At 36.9% G+C, this 14,567-nt stretch overlaps 1 non-coding gene and 1 pseudogene across 1 annotated transcript; one reads left to right on the top strand and one right to left on the bottom strand.

Moving 5' to 3' along the window:
* LOC131177880 (uncharacterized) overlaps positions 1–14,567 on the top strand; it is a 114,887-nt pseudogene that overhangs the window by 59,258 nt on the left and 41,062 nt on the right.
* Positions 12,044–12,150, bottom strand: LOC131178115 (small nucleolar RNA R71). The gene has a single exon (XR_009147248.1). It is a non-coding gene; the product is annotated as a small nucleolar RNA R71 (small nucleolar RNA).

The raw sequence follows: 14,567 nt of genomic DNA, 5'->3' as shown, positions 1-14,567 counted from the left end.
AGAAGTGAGTGTATGGCGACTAGGGTTATTGGTCACGAGAAATGAATGAGAAAAGGAGGCATCAGGCTTGCAGTTGTATCTTCTAATCTATCAACAAACCACCACAATGTTAAATTTTGTATTTTAATTCAAAACTATGCAGTTTTGAGTTGAATTCAAAACTATGCAGTTTTGAGTTGAATTCAAAACTGCATAGTTTTATAAATGTAATAATAATTTCCTTTAATTATTAATTATATTAAATTTCATTTAAATATAATTACAATATTAATTTATTTATATACATATATTATAATTTTAGTTTTAAAAAAAATATTTAATTAAAATAATTACTATATGATACAAATATAAAATATTATCTGATATGTAGAAAGAGATGATTCTCATTAATCTCAATTAATCTGTACATGGGTATATATATACAATTGATTCCTATAATTGTGTTCTACTAATTAGGAAGAAATCCTAAATAAGAAATCCTAAATAGGAATACAGAATACAGAATATACAGAGAAATAATATAGTGATTGACTTTCCATAACATAGTGATTGACTTTCCATAACACTCCCCCTCAAGTTGGAGCATAGATATTAATCATGCCCAACTTGTTACAAATGTAGTCAATCCTAGCTCCATTCAGAGCTTTTGTGAAAATATCTCCTAACTGCTCTCCAGTTTTGATGTGTCCAGTTGAGATGATCTGTTGTTGAATCTTTTCACGAATAAAGTGACAATCAATCTCAATATGTTTGGTCCGCTCATGAAACACCGGATTAGAAGCAATATGAAGAGCAGCTTGATTATCACACCACAATTTCGCAAGCAGGGAAGTCTTAAAACCTGTCTCATCTAGTAATTGAAGTATCCACATTACCTCACATACTGATTGTGCCATGGCTCTGTATTCGGATTCAGCACTAGATCGAGAAACTTCACTCTGCTTCTTGCTTCTCCAAGACACCAAATTTCCTCCAATAAAAACGCAATATCCAGTAGTTGACCTCCTGTCAACCTTAGATCCAGCCCAGTCGGCATCTGAAAAACATTCAACATTCAAATGCCCATGATTACCATATAGCAAACCTCTTCTTGGAGCGCCCTTCAGATAACACAAGATTTGTTCCAAAGCTTCCCAATGAGCAACAGTTGGGGAAGACATAAACTGACTTACCACACTAACGGCATAAGCAATGTCGGGGAGTGGTGTAAGGTAGTTCAATTTTCCTACCAATCTCCTGTATCTCTCTGGATCTTCAAACAACTCACTATCCCCTGCTAACAGTTGTAAAGCTGGAGTCATTGGTGCGCTACAAGGCTTAGCACCTAATTTTCCTATCTCTGTCAATAGATCGAGGATATATTTTCTTTGAGACAAGAAAATACCCTTCTTACTTCTCATAACTTCGATACCCAAGAAATACTTTAACAATCCCAAGTCTTTGGTCCTGGCGAGTTTGGAGGAAGGTTTTAAGAGATGAAATACTGCAGAGTCACTCCCAATGATGACAATGTCATCCACATAGACTACCAAGAGAATTAGACCGACCTCAGTTGCCTATAAAATCTTGAGTGATCACACTTACTCTTTTGCATACCAAATTCCTATCTTTGCTTCTTGAATCTCCCAAACCATGCCCTAGGACTTTGTTTCAAGCCATAAAGAGACTTCCGAAGCCTACAAACTTTACCCAACTCCCCCTGAGCAACAAACCCAGGTGGTTGCTCCATATACACCTCCTCCTGAAGATCACCATTAAGGAAAGCATTCTTGATATCCAATTGATGCAGGGGCCAATCATATGTAGCTGCTAAAGAGATAAACAAGCGAATAGAAGTAAGTTTAGCTACAGGAGAAAAAGTATCAGAGTAATCAACCCCATATGTCTGAGCATATCCTTTTGCTACAAGGCGTGCTTTTAACCTAGCCACAGAACCATCAGGATTTACCTTTACTGTAAATACCTATTTGCAACCAATAGCTTTCTTACCAGTGGGCAAAGGTAATAGTTCCCATGTACCATTAGCATCTAAAGCCTCCATTTCCTCTTTCATAGCATCACACCAGCCAGGATGAGACAGTGCCTCATCAACAGTATTAGGGATAGGAACAGAGTCTAAAGAAGTAACAAAACACCGAGAACAAGAAGACAATTGATTATAAGAAACAAAAGAAGAGATAGGGTAAGTACATGAACGTTTACCTTTACGAAGAGCAATGAGTAAGTCTAGATCAGAATCATGATCAGTATGAGGTACAGGATCTCCCAACGAAGTAGCTGGTGGAGGATCTGAGTCAGGAATCTCCAATCTCCTGGAATAAACATAAACAACGGGAGGTCGAGTCGGTCTAGAGACAGAAGGAACAGGCTGTGGGAGAGGACTAGACATTGGTTGGACAGTATATATTAAGAGATCATCCTCCTCCCCCTGACTCTCATACACAGATGATGGAGGAAAAAATGGAGTGGACTCAAAAAATGTGACATCTGCAGAAACAAGATAACGATTAAGAGTAGGAGAGAAACAACGGTACCCTTTTTGGAGCCGGGAGTACCCAAGAAAGACACATTTGAGAGATTTTGGATCCAATTTAGTAACCTGTGGACGAACATCACGCACAAAACAGGTACAACCAAAAATACAGGGTTCAATAGGGAACAAAGATTTTGTAGGAAACAAAGTAGTATAAGGAATATCCCCATTAAGGACAGAAGACGGCATACGATTGATCAAAAAACATGCCGTAGAAACTGCATCCGCCCAAAAGTGTTTAGGTACTTTCATCTGAAAAAGAAGAGCACGAGTTACCTCAAGAAGATGCTGATTTTTTCTTTTGGCCACGCCATTTTGGGATGGGGTATCCACACAGGAAGACTGATGAAGAATGCCATTTTGTGTCATATAAGGCTGAAATTGTGCTGAAAAGTTTTCTTTGGCATTATCACTTCTTAATATGCGCACAGAAATATTAAATTGAGTTTTGATTTCATTACAAAAGGCACAAAAGATAGAAAACAACTCAGAACGATTCTTCATTAAATATAACCAGGTAACACGAGAGTAATCATCAACAAAAGTAACAAAATAACGAAATCCAGTTTTAGATGTAACAGAACAAGGACCCCAAACATCAGAATGAACTAACTCAAAAGGGGATGAAGCCCGTTTATTGACTCTAGACACAGAAGGCAAACGATGATGTTTTGCAAATTGACATGACTCACATTCTAGTACTGATAAAGACTGAAATTGAGGACACAGCTTCTTCATGGTAGACAAAGAAGGATGACCCAATCTACAATGAGCTTCAAGAGGTGTTAAGGTACTGGAGCAAACAAGCGACCGCGGTACATGATTTTCCAGAATGTAGAGACCACCTGACTCGCGTCCTCTACCAATAATCTGCTTCGTCGTAAGATCCTGAAACAAACATTGGTCAGGAAAAAAGGAAACAGAACAATTTAAGGTACGAGTAAGTTTACTAACAGAAAGTAGATTAAAAGAGAATTTTGGTAGACACAAAACAGAAGACAAAGAAATTAACGAAGTCGGGTTCGCAATTCTAGAACCCATGACACAAGAAGTAGAACCATCAGCTAAAGTAACAGTAAAGGAAGTGAGATTAGACTGAAAAGCAGATAGAAGACTAGAATTACCTGTCATGTGATCTGTCGCACCAGAATCAATAACCCATTTGGATGAAGAAGACACAAGGCATGTAGTGGATTTACCTGACTCAGCAATCGCAGTGACAGGGGAACTGGTAGGCTTTAGAGATGCCTGATACTGGGAAAATTGTGCAAAATCCTCTGCAGATACCAAAATAGTTTTCTCAGAGGAAGATACTGTAGAATTCTCTACTGCCATATTTGCCATCTGTGATCGCTAATTTTTCCTCTGAAGTTGTGGACAATTATATTTTGTATGGCCAGGCTCATGGCAATAATAACAAATGACTCCTCTCCAGTCCTGATTAGAACTAGCCTCTCCATTACGCTGATTACTTCTATTGCCTGTAATTCCTCCTCTACTTCCTCTTCTATTACCCTGTTGTCCATTTGGATTACGGCTAATAAGAGCACTACTGGCAGGCTGTGAAGATTGAGTACTCTCTGTACGAAGGACCCGTGTGAACGTTTCATGCAAAGAGGAAATCTCGAGCTGGAGAGAATCTAAGATTTAGCGATCTCATACTCAAGGAAGGCTGCAAGAAAACTCATAATGACGCTTGCTCCGTTGGGCTGCTGAACTTTCACATCAGGAATAAAAGGCAAAAAAAAATTAAGTTCATAATAAACATGTTTAAAATCCATAAAATAAGCCGTGAGAGATTTATCCTCTTTCTCAGCACGGTAGAATGCCTTACAAACATCATAAATACGGGAGATATTCCCTTTACCAGAATACAGAAAATCTAAGTAATCCATCAATTCTTTAACAAATTCACAGTGATTAATTAAACTAATTACCTCACTATGAATCGAGTTCTGAAGCTACAAAAACAACCGAGCATCCTCCCTTAGCCAAGTTTGTCGTGTATCATCAGTGGGTGGATCTTTAGTAAGGTGATCATCTTCATCAATGCTACGCAAATAGACCCTAACAGTCTTACTCCACTCCAGGCAATTCAAACTATTAAGTTTGTGTTCCGTGATCTTAGTTATCACCGGAATCACATCAGAAATAACTGTAACGCCCTCACCGTAAGTAGTCTGTACATTTTACTGTTCCGACGACTAATGTCTGTTCGGACAGTCAGAATGTCTGGAACTATACTTAAACTATAGTGAGGAGACATAAATTAATGAAATAAATATTAAAAAAAAATATAGGTAAAAAAATTTTGAGAAAAATAAATTAAAGTTTAGAGAATTTATAAATTAGTATAAAATAATAAAAATAACCCGATGAGCACCATGAAAGGCATTTTGGTCATTTTACCCCTAGAGGTGAATTTTGACTTAAATGTCAAATTAAAATTAGGAAATAAAATAATTAACATAAATTAAATTTATGAATTTGAATTTGGAAAATGAGAAGAGAAAGAAGAAGAAAAGAAAAGAAAAGAAAAGAAAAGGAAAGAAAAAAAAAAGAAAGGAAATAGACTTATGGCATTTAAAAAAAAAATAAAGTACAATAATTATAGAATATATATATATATATATATATATATATATATATATATATATATATATAAGACACAAGAGACAAAAATTCACCAACCACAAGTCTTCTTCATTTCCTCTTCTCTCTCTCTTTGCCGTCTCCATGTTCTCTCCCCTCCACCATTTTTGCTCAAGCTTTGAGCTTGAGTTTCTCTTCATTTATCCACCAAAACCCATGGTCCCCTTCATTAAAAATTTAGCCCACATCATAAGGAAGCTCTAGGTACCCATAGGGAGAAGGAAAGTTGAAGTTTTGGGAAAATTTTCAAGTTGGGTCACAAGAGGTTAGTGCTTTTCTCCCTTCCTTCTTCTTTAATACTTGAAAGTGACTTGAGATAAGTGGGAATTTCAAGAAATTAACAAGAAATTCATGAACCCATGATGTCCCCAAATTTTGGCAGCCATGAAATGTGTTGGGCTTTATTGTGTTCAAATAATGTAAATGAGTTTAGAGATGATGATTGATATGATTATATGTATGAGAAGTGAAAAGGGATTGAATTGATTGAGTTTGAAACTTGGAAATTAGGGTTTGTGTACAGGACTTTGAGATTTTGTGTAAATGCTTGAAATTTGACTTAATTGGGATGAGATTGTTGCTTATAGAAGTGTATTGCATGCAAATTGAAGTAAGGAAGTTGGAAGAGATTGAGTTTTGGAAGTATCAATTTTCTGCAGGTTTGGACTCAATGAGTCCAGTGGGTTTATTGACCCATAACTAAAAATGTGTGACTTCAATTGGTATGAGTCCAATTGGAGGTGAAATTAGACTCAACATAGCCCATTTTCCATGAAGAAATCATGCCCAAATTCTGTCCAAAACTTGACCTAAATACTACCCAAATTTGGATTTCCCTGCACCAAACCCAGAAAATTACCAAATGAACAGTGCATGTTCATTTGGTCATAACTCTCTCTATACTGGTCAAAATGACCTAAAATTTCACCCATGGACAGTTTAGACATAGGGCTACACTTTTCATGAAGACCACTTAACCCAGTTTTGCCCTTAACCAATTCAAATTGGTAGCACTAGTTGGGTAATTGAAACTGCTAACCCAGAAAATGACCAAATGAACAGTACATATTCATTTGGTCATAACTCTCTCTATACTAGTCCAAATGACCTAAAATTTCACCCATGGAAAGTTTAGACATAGGGATACACTTTTCATGAAGACCACTTAACCCAGTTTTTCTTTTAACCAAATCAAATTGTTAGCACAAATTGAATCACTAAAACTGCCAACCCAGAAATTGTCCAAAATACTGTTCCTTTGGTATGCTTGACCAGTTTTGGCAAAAATGCCATAACTTGGTCTCCAAAGCTGCAAATTGAGTGAAACTAGTGCCAAAAGTTTTATAAGACATAGCACAACAATTTTTATGTTTTGACCAAGCTCTAGAAACCATTGCATCCTGGGGAAAATATTAGCCAAAGTTACGAATTGAAATCTAGAAAATGTTAAGTTGAACCCAGAATGCCATTTGATACCTGTGTGTTCATTTGGCCATAACTCTCACTAGGAAATTCCATTTGAGATTTGCCAATATGATCTAGAAACATGATACTTAGGGCTACAACATTGATTTAGACACCTTTGCCAAATTCTAAGTGTAAAGACCCTAAAAAGAGGGTCAAACATACTGCCCTGAAGTTGATTTTTGCCCTTATAGGATTGAGAGTCCAGGTTAATACATTGACCATAACTCACTATACCAAGCTTGAAAATTTATGAAATTGTACCTGGGAGTCCCTAAGACATAGAGGAACATATCTCGTGAAGGAACCTAAGTCTAAAAATGACAATAAAATGATCAAATGACTAGTCAAAGTTTATTTTGACCATAACTTGAGTTCTATAACCCCAATTCAGTGATTCAAAAACTGAAATTCAAGTTTAAACATAGAGGAGCAATTATTATGAAGGAAGTGTGACTAAATAGACATCCTAACCTAGTCAAATTCCTAGATAAATATGACACATCAACATGAACCTAAAGAAAGGTTCATGGGAAAAATGCTATATATGAAAATTAAAATACTCATAAGGATAATTAAATATTAAAAATGATATGAATATGTAAATTGGGACTAATGTCCTATTAATATGAAATTAATAGTACCAATGAACAGTACTAAAGAATAGTAACAGTGAATAGTGCTAAATTAATTAAAAATTTTGCCCATAGTATACCTAGACTTATTTATTTAGTTGGATAAATTGGTATACCAATTAGGGACTACAGATAGCAGTACTGCCTACCGAGAAAATCATAAACTGACAATATATGTCTGGTATGATTATTCTACAGGCTATATGCCTACTTACTGGCCATCGTGCCTACTTTATTTCTAGCTTTACAAGCCTGACAGTGGGTCTCATGCTCGATAGCTGGCCTCGTGCCTGACAGATGTATACAGGGTAGACATATGGTTGTCTAACCCGTATACTCTCGTGTATCCAGCTTTTATAATTTGTTATAGGTTTCTTGGGCATTGATAATAATTAATTAATACTTAATATACAATAAGTAAATAGGAAAGATCCCAATAATTTTAATTGTTTCCAAAGTGTAATAAAAAAATGTAAAAGACCCAGAATTTATGATTTGTAAATATTAATTCAATTGTTTAATTATTGTTATTATAAATTATGCACCACTAAGCGTTATGCTTAGCGCGTTGGTTTTCCATTGCGTAGGTACTGAAGATCAGCAGTCGCCATAGTAGTATTTGGACAGAGTTTTGACCAGATCTGCCACCGATCAGAGTCACCTCACCAGTCTTTTGTATTTTGGTAGGGCCCATGTGTAGACTAATATTTTGGTTCATTATGTCTAGTCATGATGTAATTACTAGTTTATGATGTATTTTATTTTGGACTTGAAATGAAAACTTATAATTTATTATCTATGAATTTCCATATGAATGCAATAGATGACACTTCATTTTGAGATCTCATAAATAGTTGTGAATAATATGATAAAAGAGAATATGAGATGGAAATATGTGAGATGACTATAAATATGTTAACAGGTGATAGTAGAACCCGCCAGATGCTAATAAAACAGAGGAGGATCTATTCGGGTCTCCACAAAAATAAGATATAAAAAAAAAATTCTACACTTAAATATCTGATTTAAAGGACATTAAAATTTACAATAGACATGACAAGACAAGATAGGGTGCTCCGGCACCGACTGTGGCACTTCTTGCTCGGCTATACAATAGACGGGTAAGGGGCGTCACATTTAGTGGTATCAGAGCATAAGTTTAGGCGGTCCTAGACCTAGATAGATAGAAAGAAATAGTTGCATCACATGCATGGGCCTTTAGATAGAGTCAAGGTGACACTAATGCAGATCTGTTCTTTGTCTGTTTTATAGGATCGATTACATCTGATCCTTCAGAGCACGGACTTCCAAGACCGATAGAGGAGGAAGTAGAGAGTCACGCACCTGCACCTGCGTTTAATCAGGGGCGCAATAGCAGTAGAGCAGAACCATCGTTGGGTACTTTAGTAAGGACACAACAGACCTCCCTAGAGCAAATGACTCAATTGCTCCGTCAGGTCACTGGAGCTATGCCACCACCTCCCCAGCTAGTATATAGGACCCCAGTAGAGAGAGTTAGAAATAATGAGCAGTTTAGGAGAGACAAGCAGTGCAAGAGAGGGTCTGGACCTGGCCAGTCTAGCACAGCTGCTACAGAGAGCAAGAGACCCAGGAGGTCTCAGGGTTAGATTCAGAGTAGAGAACAGAGGTAGAGGTTCCGATTTGCCCCGAGGAGAGGAGGTCAGATGAGTGTATCAATTGACAAATATGTGGGTCCTAGAGCACGGAGATCAATCCCGATGACAGTTTGTACACATTGTAGGAAGAATCACAGAGGAAAGTGTAGATTGCTAACGGGTGGATGTTTCAGATGTGAGTCCATAGAGCATTTTTTTTTGAGAGATTGCCCATGGAGGAGTGCTCCCACAGCTCCACCACAAACTCAGAAGTCCGCCTGACAAGATGCAGAGGGTAGAAGACCGATGAGACCAGAGATAGCTGGTACATCACAGAGAGCTTCTAAGACTATAGAACACCCTGAGGCTAAAGTAGCATCCCGCATGTACGCTATGGCTCGAGAGGAGCCAAATACGGTAGACGTTATCAGAGGTATATTTCCTAATTATAATACCCTTAAGTATGTATTGATAGGCCCTAACTATGTTCACCCCTATATATGCATTGTACCTCCTGTTGAAAGAGGATACCGATAGATGGGTCAGAAGATGACATACTTGTCACCAACCCTTTAGGTCACCAGGTGATTGTAGATTATCAACCGAAAAGGATCGTGTTAAAGATAATAGATGGAAATGAGAAGGAGGCTGTATATGAGATGAAAGAAGATGAGTACAGAACTAATTGAAAAAAAAAAAGATTTAGTTTATTGGGATATACCGTATTAATTATGCAATGCTCTTGATGTTTGTGCTGTAAGCTGCAGATTACAGTACCGACATGGGACTATTGTGTAGAGCTATGATGCATACATCTTGCATAGTCATTTAGGTCTAATTTTATAACCCTTTTTATTTGATTATTAGTCATTTTTAGCTAATTTCATTAGTTAATTAGTTAGTTTTTCTTAATTGTCAATTTTGCACTAATTTGTAATTTTTACTATGTTTTGTAGGAAAAATGGTATTTTTGAAGGACTGAAGAGAATTTTGCCATTGAGGAGTGTCTTCTACAGCAAAAAGATGTCAAAAACAAGTTTTCAAGCTGAAATATGCATTGACCAAACTGTGCATAACTTGCCGCATAAGCTATGCAGATCTGCATAAGAAGGAAGATCAACTGTTCAGAACGGCGAAATGTGCATAAGGAGATCGCATAGCTTATGCACATTCTCGCTTCCCTTATGCACCTTCACGGGATTGTGCATAACCTATGCACCAAGTCATGCGACCGCATAAGTGACCCGTAACCGGTAATCGCATAAGGGTGCATAACTTATGCAGTCCACTTATGCAGTCCCATGAAGAGTTCATTAATGAGCTGGCAGGAGATTCCCTCAAATAATTCCTCCTAGAACATACCATTTTAGGGCTCCATGTCAGAAAAATGCTATAAATAGTCTCATTTTCCCATTTTAAAGGGGAGAGACAAGGTGCAGAAAAGAAAAGGAGAAGAGAGGCAGAATTTGAGGAGTCACTTTCACCTTCCACACCATTCTCAACCAAGATTTGCAGATTTCTTTCTTCCCTTACATTTTTCTACATTTCTAGTGTTTAATTTCTTACTTCTTAGCTTAGATTAAAGCTTTATTTCCATTTAAACTCATCATATCTTGTAAGCATTATGGATAGTGAGTAGTTTACTTTTGATTCTGGAGTAAGGGTTGTAATATTTGAGATATTTTGTGGATTTTGATTGGGTAATCCATATTTTGTGGTCTTAATGAGTTTTATTCATTTCTTGTATGCTTAATGACATGCTTAGTGTAGGATCCCATTAAGTGATGTTCTTAATCCATGGTTGAAGCACCGAAAGGAGAAGGCCTTGTGATAGATAATCAAGAAATTGGACTTAATTAACTTAGACCTAGAAATAGGCTAAGGATTAAGAGGATTCACAGATTAATTAAAGAACTTAATGGGTCTTAATTAATTCTAAGTCCACGAAAGTAGGATTAGATTGATTAAGGCACTCTTTGTCTCACTCGAAAGGGAATTCAAAGGATTTAAGAATTAATCTCCTTAAAACCATTTAGTTTCACAAGATTGGATAACCAATTTAAAATCCCAAAATAGCTCGAATATGAAATCCCGAACTCCGGAATCGCCTTTTTACCATTGTTAATTTCTAATCGAATTTAATCATTTGCCATTTTAAATATTGCCATATTTGAACTTGCTTATTTCAATTTGATGCAATTTTAGTTTAATTAATACATTGTTGAATAGAATATTAAATTTGCACATTTAGATTTCGTACTCCATTACCCATTAATTCATTATTTTAATTTCATGAATACTTCAATTTAGTCAACTTTTATATCGAAAATTCAATCATTAACACAACTCCTCGTGGGATCGATATTTTTCTATACTACTTGTACGACCCGTGCACTTGCGGTTGGGACACATCAAGTTTTTGGCGCCGTTGCCGGGGAGTTGTTTGTTTAAGATTGAATTCTTGATCATTTTAGTTGTTTTTAGTTTTATCTTTGTTATCTTTTCATTTTGTGTTTGTTTGTTCTTTTTCAGGTACTTTTAATCTTTTATGAGAAGAGCTAGAAGCACAAGTGATACATCCTTATTGTTCAATCTGAAATAGAGAAATTTTGCAAGGCCAACAAGAAAGAAACCGAAGAAGGAAGGAAGCTTTGAGAGAGATGAATTAGAAGCGGACATGGTGATGAAAGAATTAGAATTGGTGTTGGTAATGCCGAAATGGTCAAAACAATGAAAATGAAGCCCAAGTGGAAGAAGTTGTTAATGCAAACGTGCCTAGGGGAAGTATGATGGATCATGCTTTTCCACGTTTTGATGATTTGAGAGAGAGCATAGCAAGACCAAGGATTGATGCAAATAGTTACAAGATGGATTTTGGAGTTCTTCAAATGATTCAGAATTCTCAATTTGGAGGACATCCTTCTGAAAATCCACACACACACCTGAAGAAGTTTGCTATGATTTGTGACATGCAAAAACAACCTGGAGTGTCTGATGATGCAGCAAGATTGAAGCTATTCCCATTCTCTTTGAAAGATAGAGCACTGGATTGGCTTGATTCTTTACCTCACAACTCCATCACAAATTGGGAGCAACTCACTGATGCATTTCTTGCACAATATTTTCCACCTGGAAAAACTCAAGAGCTGAGGAATCAAATGACAGCTTTCAGACTAAGAGAAGATGAAACTCTTTATGAGTCATGGATGAGATGGAAGGAATTAGAGAGATTATGCCCACATCATGCCATTCCAAAATGGATGATAAATCAGAATTTCTACACAAATGTCACTCCTGCAATCAGAGGAATTATTGATGCTCAAACAGGAGGAGAATTTATTATTAAGCATGAAGATGAAGCTTATGAGCTATTGGAGAAAATTGCAAAGAATACTCATCTTTGGAGTAGTCCAAGAGGACCAGCTCCAACTCAGAAAAGGCAAGCTGCTGGAATGTATGATCTTGACTCATTCAACATGATTAATGCAAAATTTGATGCACTTACAAATGTCCTTGCTAAGAAGATGGAAGATTTGAGTATGTTGGTTAGTTCATCATCATCAGCTGGAAGTTCACAACAAGTGGCTTATGCAGAGGAAACAACCAGCTGTGGAGTAGATTATGGAGAACAAGCAGCATATGTTGGTAATTATGGAAACAAGCAAATGGGGAATCCTTACTCTCAAACTTACAATCCAAATTGGAGGAATCATCCCAACTTTTCATGGGGAAATCAGCAAAATCAAGTTCAAAATCAGAATTTTCAACCACAACAGCAGAGTCAAGTTCCATATCAGCAAAATAGGCAACCACTGCCTAATTTTCAGCCCAAAAATATGAACCCTCCACCAAAACAGCAAGAACGAAATTCCACCACTGAAGCTTTATTGCAACAGATTCTTGCCAACCAAAATAAGCATGATGAGGAGATGAGAGAGGTGAAAGCAAGGCTGGAACAGATGCAAACACACAACAGAATGCTGGAAAACCAGATTGCACAACAAGCATCCTCCTCAAGTGCCAAATCTTTTGGAAAGCTTCCAAGTCAACCAGAAAATCCAAGAGAGCAGTGTCAAGCTATTACTTTAAGAAGTGGAAAAGTTATAAATGATGAGAAGAGTGAAAACAGTGAGAAGAGAGAAAATGAAAAAGGGACTGATGAGAGTGAAAAACAAGAGAGTGCAGAAAAATGTAAGGAGAAATTTGAAGAAAAAGAAGAGAAATATATACCTCCTGAACCCTACAAGCCACAGCTTCCCTTTCCACAAAGATTTCACAAAGCCAAGCTTGATAGGCAATTTGGGAAGTTCTTAGAGGTTTTGAAGAAACTTTACATAAATGTGCCTTTTGTTGATGCTCTTTCACAAATGCCCTCTTATGCAAAATTCTTGAAAGAAATTCTCTCAAACAAGAGGAAACTTGAAGATGATGAAACTGTAGCTTTGACAGAAGAATGTAGTGCTATCCTCCAAAGGAAACTTCCTCCAAAGCTTAAGGATCCAGGGAGTTTTTCAATTCCATGCCACATTGGAGAGTCTTGTTCTACAAAAGCTCTATGTGATTTAGGGGCTAGTGTTAGCCTTATGCCCCTTTCCATCTATGAGAAGCTCAACATGGGAGATCTAAAGCCAACCCACATTTCTCTTCAGTTAGCTGACAGAACAATCAAGTATCCTGAAGGGATTTTGGAGAATGTACCTCTGAAGGTTGGGAAGTTCTACATACCTGTTGACTTTGTCATCTTGGACATGGAGGAAGATTCTAATATTCCAATTATCTTGGGGAGACCCTTTCTAGCTACAGCAGAAGCATTGATTGATGTGAAAGGAGAAAAGCTTACTCTTAGAGTTGGTGAAGAGCAATTGGTTTTCAATATTAATAACACTATGAAGAAGCATCATTCTGAAGCTGATACTTGCTTGAGAGTTGATATCATTGATGAGCTGGTTGAAGAACACTTTAGAAAGAAATATCCAGAAGATCCACTTGAAAATTGTTTGGTTCATGGAGGAGGCATAGACTATGACAAGCCTCATGTAGCTGCATATGCTCAACACTTAGAGGGAAGTCCACCATTCACTTCTGCTCCAGTTTTTCAACTCACACAAAAGGAAAAAGTCGAATTTAAGCAACCATCATTCAAGGAAGAAGATGCACCTAAGGTAGAACTTAAGCAACTTCCTTCTCAGCTCAGGTATGAATTTCTTGGCACCAATAACACTTATCCAGTAATTGTAAATGCAAATTTGAGTACATTAGAGGCTGATAAGTTGTTAAGAGTGTTGAGACAATTTAGGAAAGTCTTAGGATACACCATAGATGACATTAAGGGAATAAGCCCACACTTTTGCATGCATAGAATCAGTTTGGAAGAAAATTGTAAACCATCTATTGAACATCAAAGGAGGTTGAACCCAAATATGAAAGAAGTTGTTAAAAAGGAAATTTTGAAGTTGCTTGATGCAGGGATCATTTACCCTATCTCAGATAGTACTTGGGTGAGCCCAGTACATGTTGTTCCAAAAAAGGGTGGAATGACAGTGGTCAAAAATGAAAATAATGAATTAATTCCCACTAGAACGGTGACTAGTTGGCGAATGTGCATAGATTATAGAAAATTAAATGTTGCCACTAGAAAAGATCATTTTCCACTTCCCTTCATTGATC

Source organism: Hevea brasiliensis, chromosome 2, assembly GCF_030052815.1.
Source record: "Hevea brasiliensis isolate MT/VB/25A 57/8 chromosome 2, ASM3005281v1, whole genome shotgun sequence".
In the NCBI taxonomy this organism is placed as follows: domain Eukaryota; kingdom Viridiplantae; phylum Streptophyta; class Magnoliopsida; order Malpighiales; family Euphorbiaceae; genus Hevea; species Hevea brasiliensis.
The sequence above is the reverse complement of the archived record's forward strand: the minus strand, read 5'-3'. Positions and strand labels throughout refer to the sequence as shown.